Source organism: Psammomys obesus, unplaced genomic scaffold (assembly GCF_907164565.1).
Source record: "Psammomys obesus unplaced genomic scaffold, mPsaObe1.curated_primary_1811, whole genome shotgun sequence".
Lineage (NCBI taxonomy): Eukaryota > Metazoa > Chordata > Mammalia > Rodentia > Muridae > Psammomys > Psammomys obesus.
This window is the reverse complement of record NW_026596036.1, coordinates 359,074-377,889: the sequence shown is the minus strand read 5'-3', so window position 1 is coordinate 377,889 and position 18,816 is coordinate 359,074. Positions and strand designations below refer to the sequence as shown.

General features: G+C 42.2%; 1 protein-coding gene across 3 annotated transcripts in view; it reads left to right on the top strand.

Annotated features, from left to right (window-relative positions):
• Positions 1 to 3,327: 3,327 nt before the first annotated feature.
• Chd8 (chromodomain helicase DNA binding protein 8) overlaps positions 3,328 to 18,816 on the top strand; it is a 69,319-nt gene continuing 53,830 nt past the window's right edge. For 2 of the 3 annotated variants that reach the window (XM_055621635.1, XM_055621633.1), the window contains exon 1: positions 17,832 to 17,875. The gene's annotated coding sequence lies outside the window, so the exon portion shown is untranslated. Of the gene's footprint in view, positions 3,393 to 17,831; positions 17,876 to 18,816 lie in introns of those variants that run through there. The other variant, XM_055621634.1, reaches the window with a different exon arrangement.

Genomic DNA, 18,816 nt, shown 5'->3' with positions numbered 1-18,816 from the left:
GCTGTTTCTGTTTCCTGTGTTAACCTCACTGTGCCCTGGATGTAAGTGGGTAACACCCTCCTAGAGTATTGCACCAGAGATACTTCCTCCTTAGAACTGGCTTTTATATTGAATTCTGCTCACAATAGTAGCAATAAAGTTAACTGTGGATACAGGAAGTGAGAAGACAAGCGTTGGGGTGATGATGCTTCTGGTGTTTTGGCTTTAACTCTGCCTCATTCCAAAAAGATTTAGTGCTTGTTGAATTTGCATTTAGCCTGCCTTCCATACCAGGCATAAAACTGAGCATATAATTTAGTACTTTTCATTTTTTTTCTCCCTCCCCTTTTTTAATCTGTAGGTAGCCCAGGCTGTCCTAGAACTCCTGATCCTCTTGTATTGGCCTCCTGAGTGCTGAATGTTCCAGCACACTCATCATTGTTGTAGTTTCTGTTGAAAAGTTTTTCTTAGCCAGGCACAGTGGTGCACACCTGTAATCCCAGGACTCAGGGAGGCAGAGGCAAGTGGATCTCTGTGAGTTCAAAGCCAGCCTGGTCTACAAAGAGAGTCCAAGACAGCCAAGGCTATACAGAGAAATACTGTCTTGAAAAACAACAAGAAAAGAACAAAAGAAAAGTTTTTCTTTACTGTTCAAAAAAAAAATTTTTTTTTTTTTTAGCAATTTACAAGCATTAGAGAATTGGCTAAAGACAGTATTTTGCCTACAGCTGTTATCCTCAGAATGAGGATATTTCAATGTTTTCAAATATCTGAATTTTTTGGAGCATTAAAAAAAAGCTAATTCCCACATCTGATTATATTTTATAACTTAGAAGAAAAGATGTGTTTGTTTATTATGTAAATAGTGTTCTGCCTGTATATGTGCCTGCACACCAGAAGAGGGCACCAGATCTCATTATAGATGGCTAAGAGCCACCATGTGGTTGCTGGGAATTGAGCTCAGAACCTTTGGAAGAACAGTGTTCTTAACCTCTGAGCTATCTATCCAGCCCTATTTTATAACCTTCTATACTTGATATTTTTAACAATTTAAAGGTAAACAGAAAAAAAACTGTGGCTATAAATTCATGTCCTGAGTCAAGAGTTCATGAGTTAATATAGAAACATCTCCCACCCCTATGTGCTGAATAGTAATTATGAGACATTCTGGGTGTCAACTGGCTTTTGAAATCATTAACGCTGGAAATCATGTAATTGATAACAAGTCAGTGTAATTAGCAGAAATCATTGGATCAGACACTTTCCCTTTCTATGATGCTTATAGTGACTTCCTTTGTTGGTAGGTCTTGTATTCTGTACCAGAAAGTAATGAGAAAAACAATAGGTTCTTATTACAGAAACCATTAATAGTTAAGATTATACCTCTTTGCATATGCACATAAACACATTATTCTGGTAAACCCTAACAACTACAAATTTATACAGTGGTATTTAGAACTAGGAAAGAATCTGACCAAGAGGTTTAGTTCAACATATTCTTAATCTCCTCATAAAATATTGTCATGAAATTCCCACCCCTTTGATTTTTTTGGGGGGGGGGTTCTTTTGTTTGTTTTGTTTTTCAAGACAGGGTTTCTCTGTGTAGCCTGGCTGTCGTTGAACTTGCTCTATAGACCAAGCTCACCTCAAACTCAGAGATCCACCTGTCTCTGCCTCCCTAGTGCTGGGATTAAAGGTATGGGCACAGTTTTTGAGACAGGACTTCTCTGTGTAGCCTTTGCTGTCCTGGACTCATTTTGTAGACCACACTGGCCTCAAACTCACAGAGATCCTCCTGCCTCTGCCGCAACCTTAGGGGTGTAGGCCACGGCACCTCCCCCACCTTACTTTCATAATTGAAAAGACTCCATCCATGAGATGAGCCGGCTCAGCTGTTGAGCATGTCAGCTGATCCAGTAGAGGACCAGAGTTAGGTTCTCTGCCCCTCCTGCTGTTGGCTCATAGTCCGCTATACCCCTAGTCAAGGAGATCTCATATCTCTGCTCTCTGCCAGCACAAGCGCTCATGCAATGTATATATATACATAATTAAAACTACAATAGAATTTTTTTTTTTCCAAGACTGGTTTTCTTTGAGTAGCTCTGGCTGTCTGGAAACTTGATCTGTAGACCAGGCTGGCCTCACTGAAGAGATCTGACTGCCTCTGCCTCCCAAATGCTAGGATAAAAGGCGTGGGACTGCCATATCCCGGTAATCAGTCTTTTTAAAAACAAGGTTTGTAGTTCTTGCCGTGTTGCTCAAGCACCCTGGCGCTTTCAAATATTGTTGATTTAACCCCCCCCCCCCAACTAACTGTATGGAAATGTAGTCCGCAGTACTTTAGAAAACACAGGAACACCTTTCAGTGCAGTTTCGCCGAGTTATGAAGTTTTGCTTCTTTCCAGTACTCTAAGTCTTGTTTGCTCTGTGTGTATTCGTAAATACTTTGGAACTATTGGTGACTTTTAAGGCTGGTGGTTTTTTTGGTTTTTTTTGTTTTTTTTTTTTTAAAGTGAAAATTTTCACTCCTATTATCACTAAATGACTCAGTATTTGGAGTTGCTCAAATCAGAACACCAGGTTGGGGCGTGGTGGCTCATGCCTTAAATTCCATTATCTCTCTGTTTGGGGCCAGACTGGTTCAAGGAGCGAGTTCCAAGGCAGCCTTGGCGACACATTGAGACCCTGACTCAAAAAACTTAAGAACAGTGGAAGATCTGTAACAGACGCCTAGATAAGCATGTAGAATGGCTATTTAACCTGTGTCGATTATGTGTTGATAATCCTGTTTATAAAGGATTACCCTAGGAAGTGTCATTTGAGACACTGTCGGCTGGCTTCTTGGATAAAACAACATCATCATTCCTACATTTAAGTGAGAGGTTAGTGGGGCTTGCTTCCAGTCGCGTCCAACAATATTCCAGAATTCCTCACCCTGACTGAGGTATCCTGATACATGAAGGAAGAGCATGTTGGGGCTGGACCAACAGAACTCCAAAAGGGTCTTCAAATTCCTGTAAGTAATCATGTGGCTTCACCGAGCCAGTCGACCCAAGATGGCCTCCGGAGACAGGTAGCAGGTGCTGTTTCGGTCTGGAGCGCCCCCAGTGGTTGGGGTCAGAGGCCGGTCCTGGCAGCCCGCGTCCGTTTCTATTTCCAATCAGGCATATCTGCGGTTGCCTACGTACCCTTCTCAGCCTCAGGACCTCCCACCCTTCGGAGACTTCCTGGATGGCGCCCAGTTCCGGCCCTGCCATTGGCGGGTGGAGGGCTGTGGGCGGGCCTAGGGGCACGGAGAACTAGCAAGCTTGCTTGCGGCGAGGGCTGGCCGTGCTTCGCCGGAAGGCGCCTTGTTCTCCCGGACGGTGGGTTGCAACTCTTGCTGGGGGAAGGAAGCCGCAGGACTGGCTCAGGTAAGCCCGCGGCACGCGCGGCTCCACCAAGCCTCAGCGGAGCCGGGACCGGTAGTGGGTGGGGTAACACGTCCTCGCTCGCACTCATGCGGGTGCAGTTCCCAGTGATCAGGTGCGGGATGCTCGGTACTGAACCACTCTCCTTTGTGAGAGGCCGGCGATGGGCACAGTGCGGGCCGCGGGGCCGTGCTGGGACGGGCCGCGAGGGAGCTTGCTGGGGCCACCGTGGAGTTTTGGAGCTTGTCATTGCAGTGCTGGGCGAGGCACACATTCGAGGCAGTTGCCTTGTTCTCCTTCCTCCTTCGCAGCAAGAAAAACTCCCCTGCTCGGTTAAGTTACTCCATACTTTGGACTCAGAAGTGTGAGGCTAGGGTTTTATTTTGTTTGGCTGTTTTTCCCCCTCCCCCATCTTTTCTCTGTTTTAGTAAATTGTGGCTAGGAAAGCATGGGGTGAACGTGTGCAGATTTGTTATGTACCCAGTTTTTATGGGGCTCTTGCAAAGTAGAGATGACGGGAATACAGCTCAAATCTTGTCTCCCTTGACAGGTCTGCAGAGCTGTTTGGTTTTCTGACATATTATGTAAACTCTTCTCTACGTGAGGACCCCCGCCTCTTAGCGAATACCATTTTTGTTTTGGTTAGTGTTTTAATTTACCTGTCTATGGTGTCTTAAACAAACAAACGAAGCTGTGCCTGCCTTTGCTCCAACTGTGCAAACGCAGCAGCTCCTCTTTAAGGGGGCAGTCCTGACGTCGTTAAAGGCTTCCCAGAAGAGTTAGGTGTTTGGACCAGTCTTTGCAGTGAGCGAGCAAAGTGAGCCAGAAGTCGGCTGTTAAAAACTACGTAATTTTCTTTTAAAGGATGACATAGTGGGAAATCTCAGACACAAGTGAGGAAGCTGCTTTATCAATTTTAACTGCATCCTGCCGTCACCTAATCTCTGTTCTGAGTTTGTTAACTCAAGAAGTTCTCTTCTGGCCTATTCTAGTGTCAGCTGAGGTCGTTTGGGAGGGGTGGTGTGGTGCATGTCAGATACTAGAAAATGAGTTTGTGATTTGAATGTTTCACTTTATTTCTCTCTCTCTCTTCCCCCTCCCCCTCTCCTCTTTCCTTCCTCCCTTCTTCCCCTTTTTTGGACCTGTCTCTGGCTGCCCTGGAACTGATTTTGTATATCATTTGGCCTCAAACTTACAGAGATTCTCCTGCCTCTGTCTTCTCAGCGCTGAGGTGTGCACTGGGCATGGCTGGGATATTGTCTTCTTAATTACAGAATGTCTTCTGCCTAGAAATTTTTTATGGTCACCTAGCAGGTTTCACAAGTTGTAGTCAATTTCTTTCTTTTTTTTTCTTTCTTTTTTTGGGGGGGAATGTTTTGAGACAGGGTTTCTCTTGGCTGTCCTTAACTCACTTTGTAGACCAGGCTGGCTTCAAACTCATAGTGATCCACCTGCCTCAGCCTCTCTGCGTGCTGGGATTATAGGCCTGCACCACCGGGCCCCACTTGTAGTCAGTTTCTTAGGGCAAGAAGTGGGCAACTTCTTTTTTTGTTAGCTTGTTTTTTCTTTAGCCATTTTCGGGGGGGAGGACACTCTGAAGTAAGAGATCCAACCAGAAGCCCAGTGTGTTTTCAGTTTGTATTTTGAGACAGTCTCATGTAGCCCAGGTTGGAGAATGACCTTGAAGTCTTTCTTGGTCCTTACAACTCTTGCTCCCAAATTCTTGGATTATATAATTCACTAGTACCAAAATCTTGAAAGTGGAGAACATTATTTGAACTATTTTAGAATTATTCCTACTGTCAAAATAATAAACATTATGGTAGAAAATATAGTATAATTCTACTTAAGACCTGTTGCAAGTAGCATTGGTATGACAGACTCTCCCAGACAATCAAAGGATATCAGCTAATGAAAATTGTGTGTGTGTGTGTGTGTGTGTGTGTGTGTGTGTGTGTGTGTAAGCTGAGACTTTGCTTTGTGGTAGAGCTAGTACTTAGTATGTATAGGGCCCTGGGTTCAGTCCTCCACAACAAATAAAAGAGAAACAAAAAAAGATAGGCTCAGGGAAGGTTTCTGACATAGCAAAAGAGCAGGAATAAAGGATTTGGTGGAGGAATATATGTATAGATTCTAGCGTAGCTCGTATCTTCTCTGTGTTTGATCTGTCATGTGCGTTTGGCTCTTTGATTTTTTTTTTTTCAAGTCTCAAACTGGCCAAATCCATTTAGATGTGGTTGGACAATATATCTGCTGAGCTGACTTTTTATTACCAGGAAACATAAATCTAGTATTTCCTAGAACAACCTTTCCTATAGGACTCCTGAATGATAGGGCATTGTACCCACCGGGGCAGAATTTTGTGGTAAAAATGACTTTTTATGTGAAGAAGCCATTTGTGTTAGGTAATAGAGGGTGGTGAGGGGATTGTTTAAGGGAAACCTTTATATATGCCACCCTTGAAAAGAGAATTTCTTTAGACAGTACTGTGACTTAAGGTTAATTTGAAGGTTCCTCCTTACTGAAAGAATAAGCCTTAATGCTTTTATCCGTGGAAAAACTACCACATTCAGGTGTCCTTGTTAAATGGTTTTGTGAGATTCTTTATCCACCGCCCTGAACTCTTCTGTCTTCTGAGTCTAAGTTCAGCCAAGTACTTGGAAGCCTTGCTCAGCAGTAGAAGTAGCTCTGCTTGCCTTTGGTCTTTCCTCTGATCTCAGGTCTTCGAGTGACCTACCCCAGAACTGCTGCTGTAGCCATTCTGGTATTTACTGTCTTTTTCTTTGGCAGTTGATGTACTGGTGTGTTTCCTGTGTCACCCAATTGGTTTCATCTCCTCTGGAGTGAATTCTGCAGCATCCGTGATCTTCCTGTTAGGATTTTGCCCACTTTACTTTTTGTCTTAATGCACCAATCCTGTGATTCAGCAGAGGTCTAGTGCCTAAGTGACAGCTGTCTTTTTATGTAACAGACAGCAGCTATTTTCTGTTACCTGAAAACTTTATCCAACTATTTACTGCATTCCAGATGTTGTCCTAGATAAATCTTTCCCCTTTAACCTCACAGTTTTGTTTTATGTGCTTTTGAAGTCAATTTTGGCTCTTTTTGTGTTTTCTTGCTGTGCTTTCTATTTAAAATTTTTCATTGTAAGAGGTGAGTGTTATATCATGGTAGAGTGCTTCCTGAACATATACAGAGCTATGGGTTAAGTTCCCAGTAACACCAAAAAACAAAACAAAACACCCAAAAATAAAATTCTTGTGTATTTGTCCTACACAGTATGTCTACCTCCTAATAGTTACGAACATTTTAAACTACAGAACATGTTAATACCTGAGGTTTCTCTTTAAGCTGTTCCATAGATAATTTTCTCTCTTTTAATTTTGTTCTTTATAATTGTATACATGAGTACTGTATTTATATAATTTCTTTTCTTCCAATACCTCCCTTGTCCCCTGCTCTCTCACATTATTGACTTCCTCTTTAATTATTGTTGCATGTGTTTATACATATGTAAGTGCATATTTATGTACATATAAAACCTAATGAGTCCATTCAGTGTTGCTTCGACTTAGGACTGACCTTTTGGGATTGGCTACTATGGAGGCCTCATGTTTAGACAGGACTGATTCTTCTTTCTTTAGCAGCACTAATTGTCGATAGCTTTTCACCAAGGAGCAGTAGGATCTTGACTCTGGGCTGTTTGGGGTTTTGTGCTTGTTTTGTGTTGACAGTCTCATGTAGGCCAGGCTGGCTTGAACTCTGCAATATAATTCTGAGACTGGTTTTGAACTCCTTACCTTCCTCAGTGCCCCTAAATGTACAAGACAGGTCTGTGCCACCCTACCAAGCCTCCCCCCCCCTTTTTCTTTTCTATTTTATTACCCATTATGTTCTGTCCTTCAGCAGGATCTCTGAGTTGTTTGATGTCACATGAAATGAAATGTTCGAATTAAATTATTTTATATTTTGTCTTCAGATTGTAGCAAGAGTCTTTAAAAACTGAAACACTTAAATTCTGTTTGCTAAAGGTATGTTACACAATTATCAAAGGTCCAGTAGGAGGGGCTGTAGGTGTAGCACTTGCCTGCTGTACACAAGGCCAGGCCTGAGTCCAGTCTACAGCACCACCAAAACACCAGAAAGCTCAGAAGGCATAGTTAGCAGTGAAGCTGCCACAGAGGATCGCTTCACACTCCTCTTCCACAGGGGTAGATCCAAGAGGATAGTCTCAGCAGTAGAGCAGTTTAGAAAACTTAGAATTCTGCCCTCTTCAGTTCCAGGTTATCACTGTATGGTCTCCTCAGTTTACTTGAAAAGATGTCCAAAAACAATTATTTATTAGTATTCACAGTTACTAATAAGTTCTCCTTATTGTTGAAAGAGTAAAATATCCCTGGTTTTATTTCGATTTGCAGTATATAACTTCATTTCAAAATGATACACGATGTGGGCGCAATGGCACACACCTGTGATCCCAGCACTTAGTTCGAGGCCAGCCTGGTCTGCAGATCAACACAAAGACAGACAAAGGAACCCTGTCTCGAAACAAAACAAACAAAAACCCCAAATGATAGTTCAATAGCATTCTACTGAAATTACTTAGGTATAATTTTTAGAATTGTAACTTTTCCCGTCTATCAGCACCTAAAATGTGATAGTAGTAAACTTTTTGATAATCCTCCAGCAGTCCAGTAAAATAACTCCATAATGACCTTTTTGTTCTGAGAGTCTATAAGTTTTTAAAAGAGGGACTGGAGAGATGGCTCAGAATTAAGAACTGGCTGCTCTTTCAAAGGTCCTTAGTTCAATTCCCAGCAATCACGTGGTGGCTCACAACCATCTATAATGAGATCCGGTGTCCTCTTCTGGCGTGCAGGCACACATGCAGGCAGAATGATGTATAAATAATAAATAAATCTTTAAGTTTTTAAAAGAAGCTTTAAGTTTATATGTATTTATTTTATTTTATTATTCTTCTGTTTGTTTTGTTTTTGAGATAATCACTCTACATAGCCTTGGCTGTCATTTAACTCACTGTATACCAGACTGGCCTTGAACTCACCTCTGTTTCCTGAATGCTGGGATTGAAGGCATGGGCCACCACATCTAGTACTGTGTTTGTTTGTTTGTTTGTTTGTTTGTTTGTGTTTAAGATTCACCTACATATATGTATGTGGCCATGTTGGTAGTTACACATATGTGTGGGTGCTGTACACTTACAGAGGCCAGAAGAGGGCACTAGAATCATGGGCAGGAGTCCTGGCTGGTTAGGTGGGTGATGAACCTGAACTGTGCTGTGTTTTTTAACTACAAGTGCTATCTCCAGCACACAAACAGATTTTTTTTTTTTTAATTTTGAGGCAAAATTTGTTTATTTTATGGTGTACCTTAAATGTATGTGAGCCACTTGCATGTTGGTTCCTGTGAAGGTCAGAAGAATGCATCAGATCCTCTGGAACTGGCGTTCCTGGTGGTATGAGCTACTCAGTGTGGGTACTAGGAATCAAATCTAGGTCCTCTGCAAGAGCAAGTGCCCTTAACCACGAAGCCATCTTTCCAGCCCCTGTCTTGGAATTTGTAGCAGTCTTTTTTGCCTATACTTCTTGAACCTAGTTAGGTCAGTAACTTTCTGAGAAAAGTTATAGTAAATAAGTTCCTTTTATTGGGGGGGGGTTTGCTTAGAGAACAAACTCAGGGTCTTGCTCTACTACTGAACTACACCCTCAGTCATAGTAATTGAATTTTTAAAAATGCAGCCAAGACAGTGGTGGTGCACACCTTAAATCCCAGCACTCAGAAGGCAGAGGTAGGTGATTCTCTAAGTAGGAGGCCAGCCAGGGCTATACAGAGAAACTGGGTCTCAAAAAACAAGAACAAAGTGAAACAAAAAATCATGTCTGTGAGTGTTGCCTGCCTGTATGTATGTGGTCATGTGCACATCTGATGCCCAAAGAGGCCAAAAGAGGGTGTTGGATCCCTTGGAACGAGGGTTATAGGTGGTTGTGAGCTGCCTTGTGGGTACTGGGAACCAAGACCAGGTCCTCTGCAAGAACAGCCAGTGCTCTTAACTGCTGAGCTATCTTTGCAGCCCCATGAAATTGAATTCTTAAATTCATTTGAGAAGACAGGCAGGCTGTTGAACAGTTGTGAATCTTTCAGGGTTTTTAGAATTGTCTCTTGTGATCATTATAGAAACCTCTGGAATTTCCTGCCCTACCCCCTTTTTTTAATCCCCTACATATTTTGAGAATTTGCCGCAGATATCTTTGAGAATTATTCCTCTGGGATATGAGTATTTGTAAGTATGTTGTTCCATTAGTGATAGCTTTTTTTTTTTTTTTTTTTTTTTTTGGTTGGTTCTTTGAGAAATTAGTGAATTTTATTAGATTCGTTGCCTATTTTAGAGTCCAGATAACAAAATTTTTTTTGGGGGGGGGGAGTAGAGTGTGATCTTATCACACAAACATTTGCCTAAGTAACCTGCATAAAGAGAAGCTTTTTTTCTGATTGATTTGTTTTTATTTCTGTGTGGTGCTGTATAGGTATGGGACCCAAGGCATTGAATGAGCTCTCCAGTGAACTGTTATCATCTATTTCTGGGTTTTTTTTTCCTTTCTTTCTTTTTGGTTTTTGGTTTTTTGAGACAGGGTTTCTTTGTATAGCCTTGGCTATCCTGGGCTTACTTTGTAGACCAGGCTGGCCTTGAACTCACAAAGACCAGACTGCCTCTGCCTCCTAAGAGCTGGGATTAAAGGTGTGTGACACCATGCCTACGATTTTTTTTTTTTAAACTAGGGACTAAGAAAAATACATGAAAACAAAACTTCTGTGTTTTATTTTTTTCTTTCTCATTTATACTAATCTTTTATAAAGATTTATTTTAATTTGTATTTGTGTGTAGGTGTGTATACAGAGTGCAGGTGCCCATGGAGGCCAGAGGCATCACATTCTTTTAGAGATGGAGTTATGGATGGTTTCGAGCCACCTCCAATGGGCGTTGGGAACCAACTTCTGCCAGAGCAGTGATACCAAGTTAGCTCTTTATTTACACATGGATTCTATAATATGCAGAAGTTTTATGTGTATTTTGTATCCTGTTGGGAACTTTTTTTTTTTTTTAACAAGGCATTTAAATATCTGTACAGGTCTTGGCTGTTCCCTTTCGATTCTCTCCTGAAAGTTGACAGAAACTAAGTATGCTGGAGATGGGCCTGAGAACTACCAAAGGATAGCCTAATCAACTGAGGAATTTTAAGTTACAGCAAGAAGGTTTTGTGAAATAAGTGGAATAGTAACAGAATAGATGCTGAGATATTCCTGTAGACTGAGGGACCTGCTGAGGGTCCCTTCACCCTGCTTCTCCAGCTGTGAAACCCATTTGTGTATTTTGGTTTCTCATCATTCTTCTTAGCAGATCAACTCTGCTAAGTTTCTAATGATTTTTTTTTTTTTAAAGACAGGGTTTCTCTGTGTAGCCCTGGCTGCCCTGGAACTCACTCTGTAGACTAAGCTGCTCTAAAACTCAGATATCTGCCTGTTTCTACATCCTGAGGGCTAGGATTAAAGGTGTGAGTTACCACTGCCCAGCAAGTAATTTTGTAGGAGATAAACTTTTAGTGGTACTATTTTAAAATACTGGCTAAGGAATATTATTCCTCTTTATTTTCTTGCTATGTGCCAAATATTACATATTATCTTTTACTCTTGAGGATTACTTTGAAATGCATGGGCTTTAGAGCATGTAGTTGAATTAAGTAAACATTTACATTTGCTCCCAGGCTGAACAAATGTATAAAAAATGCCTTATTTAAAATAGGGAAGGCCAGGTTGGGAGGATGTGGAGACCAGGACTATCACCTATGTAGTGTATGTTCTTTTTTTTATGTTGTTTACCCAAGAGTAGTGGTGTCAGTAGTAGTAGTTAGAGTCTCCTCTGGAACTCAGCATAATCATTTTTTTTAAAACTTTATCATCATTATTATGCGTTTATATCACATGTATATATATGTGTAGCGGCCAGAAGACAACCTTGTGGAACCAGTGCTCTCCTTACTTCTGTACATGGGTTCCAGGAGTCAAACCCAAGTTTTTGGCCTTGAGTGACAGTCTCTTTTTCCCACTGAGTATCAAACCTGTCCCCAGCATATTATTTTTTTCTTTTTATAACCATGAGCCAGCGAAGAGGACTTTCTTCAGAGTCAGCCTAAGTTTACTTTAAGGGCAAAGTTCCTTTAAAGACTTAGAGATTGCACTCTCTCTTTCATCCTTCCTTCCTTCCTTCCCCTCTCTCTTTCTCCCTCTCTCTTTCTTTCTTTCTTGATAGGAGTTTCTCTATAAAGCCCTGACTGTCCTCGAACTTGCTCTGCAGACCAGGCTGACCTTGAACTCAGAGATCCACCTGCCTCTGCCTCTCAAGTGCTGGGATTAAATGTGTGTGCCCAACTGCACTCTTATTTTTTATCTTTAGGCTTAAGCCAAAGATAGAAATATGTGTATATATGCTCCCTTGTTTTTAATGTTATGTGCACGGGTTTTGCCTGTATGTATGTCTGCATCATTTGCTTGTTTAGTGCCTGTGAAAGCCAGAAAAGGATGTTGGATCCCTTGGGGGTAGAGTTACAGATGGTTGTGAGTGGCCATGTGCGTACTGGGAGTTGAACATGGTTTCTCTGGAAGAGCAGCCAGTGCTCTTTAACTGCTAAGCTATCTCCTCAGCCCTAAATGGCTTCTTTTCTCTTATGTAAAGCTGTGTCTGTTATTGGACCTAAAAAGTGAAGTTGCTTATGATTTTATTTTATGATGCCTTTTCTGAATGTTTCTAGAGGGAAGCATGTCTCTACTCATTTATTGTTACTGTCAGTAAGGGAAGACATTTCAGTTTGCTCAGGAGCCTCCCCATTACTCTGAAACTTCACTCACACCTTTGGCTGGAGGTTAAATACATTCTTCTCCAAAAGTACATTGAATGCCCATTACCACCAAGACAGGTTATAAATAGTCTTTGCCCTTGAGGAACTTGCATTCTAAGGGGAGTGAAAGACATCAAAAACTATGTATCAAGTCTCCACTTAAAGGAGAAGTATTGGTGGTGAAGAGAGACTTTATTGATTATTAGTTTGCCTTTGTTTTTGGTTTTCAAATAGGGTCTTTCTGTGTAACCCGTTTGCCTGGAACTCTTTTTGTTGCCCAGGCTATCTGCCACCTGAGTGCTGGCTTTATAGCCCTGAACCGTCATGCCTTGCTAAGAGAGAATTTATAGTGGGTATATACCTTAGGACACAGTATATTAAGGGGGGGTTAAAGAGACATTGCCTAAATTTGAGTCTGACAACTGCTTTTTAATAGCTGTAGGATATTGACAAATGAACAGTCTATGTTTCATTTTCCTCAAGATAGGTATTCGAGGTTTGCTAAGAAAATTAGGGGTAAGTGTAGTTCAGTAGTAGAGAAGTCCCTAGGTTCAGTTCCTTAGTACCATGTGAAGCTGGGGGAGGGGCAGGAGGTAGAAAGAAAGGAAAAGGAAAGGATTAAATAGACAAGGGAAGAGTCGGTTTACATGGCAGTCAGTCACAGTAGTCCTGTGATAACTTGAGCCAGTGGAGCAAAAGTAGATGGTAAATTTGAGGAATATTTAGAAGATGGGATTTTAAAATGTTGGCTATAGGAGGTAAAGAAGAGGATATCTGGCTTCTGGACAGGAGGAGATTGCTGGGAGGTGGTTGTCATGTGTAGGGTTTGGGGATACTGGAGGGGGTACCAGGAAGGAATATTGAGTAAGCAGTTTGGTAGAGCACCAGGTTCAGAGATGATGTCTTGCTCAGAAGTAAAGATGAAAGATATTAGAGCATGTAGATCATTGAAGAAAAGAATGAATTGAGGCTTTATATTAAATCAGACATCCTTGAAAAGAAAATGTAGCCACAGAGGCAGAGTGAAAACCTAACTGGTACTTTGAAGCCAGAGAAAGATGTGTATAAAGAGTGGGTGATTTTTCTGCAATCACATGTGTGCTTGGTATCTTCAGGGACCAGCTGGGGGCATTGGATCCCTTAGAACCGGAATTGGATGCTTGTGAGCTACCATATGGGTGCTGGGAACTGAACCTATGTCCTCTGCCAGAGCAGCAAGGGTTCTTAATCACTGAGACCTTCCTTCGTCCCCTCTGATGGATAGTTTTCCTTTGACAGAATTGACCACTCTTTACCCTACACATCTCTGCTCTCCTTGTTTCTGTGTTTGGTCCCTTCATCTCTAGCTCTTCTTTATCTGTTTTCTTAAGTTGGCATAGCTCATTCTGATCCTTAAATTCTAATGTCTGCTTCTTATTAGTTCTTGCCTTCTATTCCGAACTTCATTTGGCCTCCAACTAAGTGTTTTGTTTAATCTGCGTAATATTATATTAGTAGTCAATTTAAGAGTATAGATTTTTAGATACAAGTCTACATTTCTAACTTTCGAAAAATCTAAATTTCTCCCTAGGATATATATTTCTCTTTTTAAAAAAGATTTATTTATTTATGTATACAAGTGCTCTAGCTGCATGTACACCTGCATGCCAGAAGAGGACAGCAGATCATACTACTGATGGTTGTGAGCCACCATGTGGTTGCTGGGAATTGAAGTCAGGGCCTCTGGAAGAACAGCCAGGCCTCCTAAGCAGGGAGCTGCCTCTCCAGCCCCTATATCTCTTATTGTAGCTACTTTGTTTAAAATGGACATAGGGCTGGGCACTGGTCACACTATACATGCCTTTAATCCCAGCACTTCAGAGGCATCTCTGTGAGTTTGAGAACAGCCAGGGCTACATAGAGAAAAACAAAAAACACAAACAAAAAATGTACCTATACCTAGGGAGGCCAGGCATAGTGGCCTTTTAATCCCTAATGCACTATTTTAATTCCTGAAGCAAAGGCAGGTGCGTCTCTGAGTTCCAGGCCAATTTCTCCAAATCCTCACAGACACCGACATTTTCTAGTCTCTCTTACTGGTATTAGAACAGTTTTTTTCTTCCTTCCTTCCTTCCTTCCCTTCCTTCCTTCCTTCCTTCCTTCCTTCCTTCCTTCCTTCCTTCCTTCTTTCTTTCTTTCTTTTTTTCTTGGTTTTGTTTTGTTTTTGTTTGAGTGTTTGCTTTTGAGACAGGGTCTCTCTATGTAGCCCTGGATTTCCTAGAACTCCCTATGTAGACCAGCTGGCCTCAAAGTCACAGAGATCCATCTGCCTCTGCCTTCTGAGTGCTGGAATTAAAGGCATGCACTACCACACCCAGCTAGAGCAGCAGTATTTTTCTTATACTTGATCTGTTGCTCACATTTCTTAAGTAATCTCCACTCTTATACCTACCACCTAGTTTTGACAACTCCCTAAATCTATCACCAAACTGGATTTTTCTACAGCCATTGAATGTCACAGTTTGACATGGTTCAGTCAGTATGGCTAAATTCCATGGTCTACTGATTTCTTTGTTTTATTTTTGTTTTTTAAAACAAGGTTTCTCTGTGTAGCCTTGGCTGTCCTGGACTTACCTTGTAGACCAGGTGGCCTCAAACTCACAGAGCTCCGCCTGCTTTCTCCTTCCCCGGTGCTGGGATTATTGGCCTGCACCACTGCAACTTGCTGGTTTACTGACTTATTTTTATCTCATGTATTTCTGGGTGCTGTACCTCCCTCCCATCATATTTTGAATCAGATTGTTACAGTTCATACCTTAATCATCTTGTTAGGTAGGATTCAGAAAGGGAATTATTAGAAGGTTATCAGGTGGTTCACAAAATTAAAAAGGTTTAATGGATGGTCTGAAAGGAAGAGAAGCATGCCCACAGAAACCTAAATCATAGCGCTGAACTGCCTGGCTCTGAATGGAGTTTTCCATCCCACATGTCATGTTTAGTTTTCCCAGTATATAACAAATTAGTAGATCTCCAGTGCCTGTCTCTTTTCTGGATGCACAGCATCCTCCTAACCAACCCCATGGCTTATGTCTTTCAGTCCCTCAAAGCCAGAGTTAGGTAACCGAACTTAATTTTGATCATGTCATTCCATTTTGTTTGTTTCTGTGGATTCCTACATACCTGTAAGAAATGGTTCTCTACTGTCAGATCCTTATCTGCCCTGCCTCTGTTCAGTTTCCTGTGATTTATACTTTGGCAGAATTGAACTGCAAAATTATGTGTCACATACTGCTTTTCATTTTCATGCTTTTGCCTTCCTTCCCACTATCTCTGCTGCTTGGATATTTCTTTCATATGGTTCACCTTGACCTGTCGTCTTTCCTGATATCTTTTTCTCCTAAATTAATTCCGTTCCTGTGTTCCTATAATGACCCTTGCTGGTTATATTACCATCTTGTGTTATAACTGTTTACACTTGTCCACTTGCAATTTTTATCACAGTGCGTACTCTTTCCCTTCTTCCCATTATACATACATCCAATAGGAATAGAGATTATATCTTTTTCCCTCTCTTGCTCCCTCTCCCCTCTCACTCTCTGTCTTGTGTTTGTTTGTTTGTTTGTTTGTTTGTTTGTTTGTTTTAAAACGGGCTCACATTTAACTCAAGGTGGCCTTGAATGCATGATTCTCTGCCTCCACCTCCCGAGTACTAGAATTACAGACATATGCCATCATGCCTGGTGGTTAGGGATTGTGTATTTTTGGGTTCCTAATACTATCAAATTACTTAGGAGTACATTGACTACTCAGTAAATGTTTAGATAATGGGCATAGTAATCCTGAATTCATTTCCCTGCTGTAGTCCCAGCACTGGGGAGGCTACAGCAGGGAAATCACCATGAATTTGTGGCCAGCTTGAGAACTCTATAGTGAGAACACTATAGTGAGTTCCAAAGCAATCTGAATTGTATACTGTGAGACTTCGTCCCAGACAACAAGAATTGAGGTAATGAGTGAAGAGATGTACATCTTAGAACATAGGATTTTGACGCAGCAAATGAAGGGTGGTACACAGTTTGAATGCAGCAGTATTGACTAGGCTCGCAGGAGAAAAAAATATAGCAATAGTACCTTAGCTTTTGACTAGCATGTATATGTGGAAACCAGGACAAACAAGGCAAGGTGTGCTATTAAATCTTGTTTTGTTTTTACCTGCCATAGCCTCCTTCTGCTGGTGTTGTAGATATGCCCCATACAGTTACAAGAGTAACAGGCTACCTTTGAAAGTTCTTAAGCATGACGTTTGTTTGGTCAAATTGTATATTCACAAATTAATGTGGTAGCAGGGTGGATTGGGAGAGAGAAAGATCAGTTATGAGACTTCTCCTACACAAGGAACTGCACAAATAAGAGAAAGGGCAGCAGAGCTAGAAGTCCTGGCTTTGCTACTTAGTTTCTTAGTTGGATCCTTCAGCTGCTTGGTTTTCTCATCTGTACAAAGTGGTTGACTTATAATCCTAGCGCAATGCGGGCTCCGAGGTCTGTTCTAATACATTGCAGTAGTGTCAGGAGAACTTGGCAGTTTATTGGCTGCTAAGTAGCGAGGAGGTTTCAAAGCCGAAGTGAATAGGAAGCCTTAACACCACTACAGTCTAATTGGATGTTTTCGGCCTGTCTAGTGGTAGGTTAACATCGGGGTCTTCAAAAGTAGCAAGTCTAAGTTCAAGTTCATCTCCCTCTCCCATTTTGGGCCAAGAGTACAGAAAAATAAGATTTTCGTGTTAAGGACACTTTTTAGAGTAAACAGTGGTCCAAGTGATGCAGCTGTTTATAGTTAATAGTTTTACTTTGGGGAACTTAACCTTGCAGACCCTCACTATGGCGCTAGTCTGCTCAGAGACACCAGGAAAGGACAGTGATGACTAAGTCAGACGGACTGTTTTTACAGACAGAGCATGGGGGCCGAGCCTGTGGGTAGGACTAGGTGTGTATTTTGGAGGGCAACAGATCAGAGAATTGTTTGAGGCACTGAGCCAACTTTATGGAAGCAGAAGTGTCAGGCATGCAAGCCAGCTTCCTGGGTTGTAGCACTGAGTGTCTTATCTTGGAAAAGTGAAAGGCTGCACACCCAGCAACTGTACTGTCCCCTGGTAGCGCCTGGGCATCTTGGGCTGGGGAGTGGGAGGGAGTGACAGGGCCGCCGGAAGACAGGGGTTCCAGAGGGAGGCGGAGCTGGCCTAGTGCAGAACACCTCCCTAGGGTTCTACGAGGCTGTGTGAGCAGTGTGGGTGCTAAAAAGCAACCCTCAGGATTACTCTCCCGCACCTTCGTTTTCAAGCAAGCTACAGGCTTGGTCTCGGCCTTAGAAACCGGATAGGCCTCTCTGTGCGCTCTCAACCTAACCTGCGGGGGAAGGGAGTGCTTCTAGTCCCGCCCTTGCGCTGTTTTGCGTCTCTGCGCCTTTGGTTGAGTGGCAGTGGGTCTCAGCCAATAAGGGTGTGGGGCGGGCAAGCGCATCAAGTTAGGTTGCGCAGAAGGAGGGGAACTGGTGCTGGAGAGACAGCGAGAAGCGAACCGGCCCCACGGCCACCGCAGGTAAAGCTACCTTTGCCTCCCATCGGGGTGAGGTGCAGGGCTTTTTCACCTTCCGGGCTTGCTAGGCCTCTCAGCCTGCAGCTTGCGTCCTAACGTTGCTGCTTCCCTGGCCATCACACCCCCACCCCCACCCCCCCGCATCTTCCCATCTTGACCATCCCCACCTCGGAGGGTGCCCCCGATAGCTTCCACGCTCAAGTGCATGTACTTCAACTCTATTTGGGGGCTCCAGTTGCCTCAAGTCTCCCGTCTGTGCCTCTGCTTGCCTCTGCCGTATGGGCCTTACTGGCACCAACCCCGGCAGTAAGAGCAGGTAATGTACCCGGCCCCCCTTCCCATCCCCACTTCCAGTAGCGTTTTCCACTCCATCAATTCTATTTCCTTCCCTTTCTCTGTATGAGTAACATAATTTCTACAGTTTCCCTCTTGGCTTTTGAAAAATACATGCTTTTAGGTTTCATGGTTGGTTATTTAGCTTTCCCTGTTTTTTAACGAAGTGCTCTCTGTTACCAGCCATATTTGCCCCCAAATGTCTACATTCTTAATTTAGGTATGTTTTTACTTCAATGATTAGAAAACAGAAACAGAGTTGCCACTCATTTGACAGAATGGTGAAGACAGAGAAAATGGCCTAGGTTCTTGATTTATTTGAAGAAGCCTAAATGGCTCCAAGTTAGTACCTTCATTTCTTGTGTCTGTCCTTCCATCCTGATCATTCTTTGACCCCCAACTTATGGTTTCATTTACTTTGAATGTCTCTTTCTCGTTTATTTTTAAGGTTTGAGATTCTCTAAATCTCACAAATGTTTCAATGACATACTTTTTTTTAAGTGTTCTCCTGCTATAAATTATATTGGGTTGTTGTAAGCTGTCACGATTATCTTATTTTCAAAGTATTTCTTGTTTAAATTAAGCTTCTCCTATCCATGCTGTGTTTTAAT